This window comes from Sinocyclocheilus grahami, unplaced genomic scaffold, assembly GCF_001515645.1.
Source record: "Sinocyclocheilus grahami isolate Dianchi unplaced genomic scaffold, SAMN03320097.WGS_v1.1 scaffold10.1, whole genome shotgun sequence".
In the NCBI taxonomy this organism is placed as follows: domain Eukaryota; kingdom Metazoa; phylum Chordata; class Actinopteri; order Cypriniformes; family Cyprinidae; genus Sinocyclocheilus; species Sinocyclocheilus grahami.
In genome coordinates this window covers 2,814,231-2,814,523 of record NW_015505189.1, presented here as the reverse complement: position 1 = coordinate 2,814,523, position 293 = coordinate 2,814,231, and positions in this window count along the sequence as shown.

Genomic DNA, 293 nt, shown 5'->3' with positions numbered 1-293 from the left:
TCAGAATATTTGGGTTGAAGTGTTCTGGAACAGTGTTGTAAATACAACTTAACCACTGATTTCTAGTCGTCTCCAATTTTGGAAGGCCAAACAAAGTAGTTTCGCTTTCACAACGAAACACAGCTTCACACACGGTGGCCTAGAGTGAGCGGTGGCCAGGGGATGAAGTGAGGAACAGCCGGAGGGCTAGAGTGAACAGACGTGGCAGTTTCGACGAAGGAGTGTCCGGCGGGCTTGCAGCAATCACATGTGACGACCCCGGGCTGGACTCTGCTTCGTCCACGGTGAAAGCT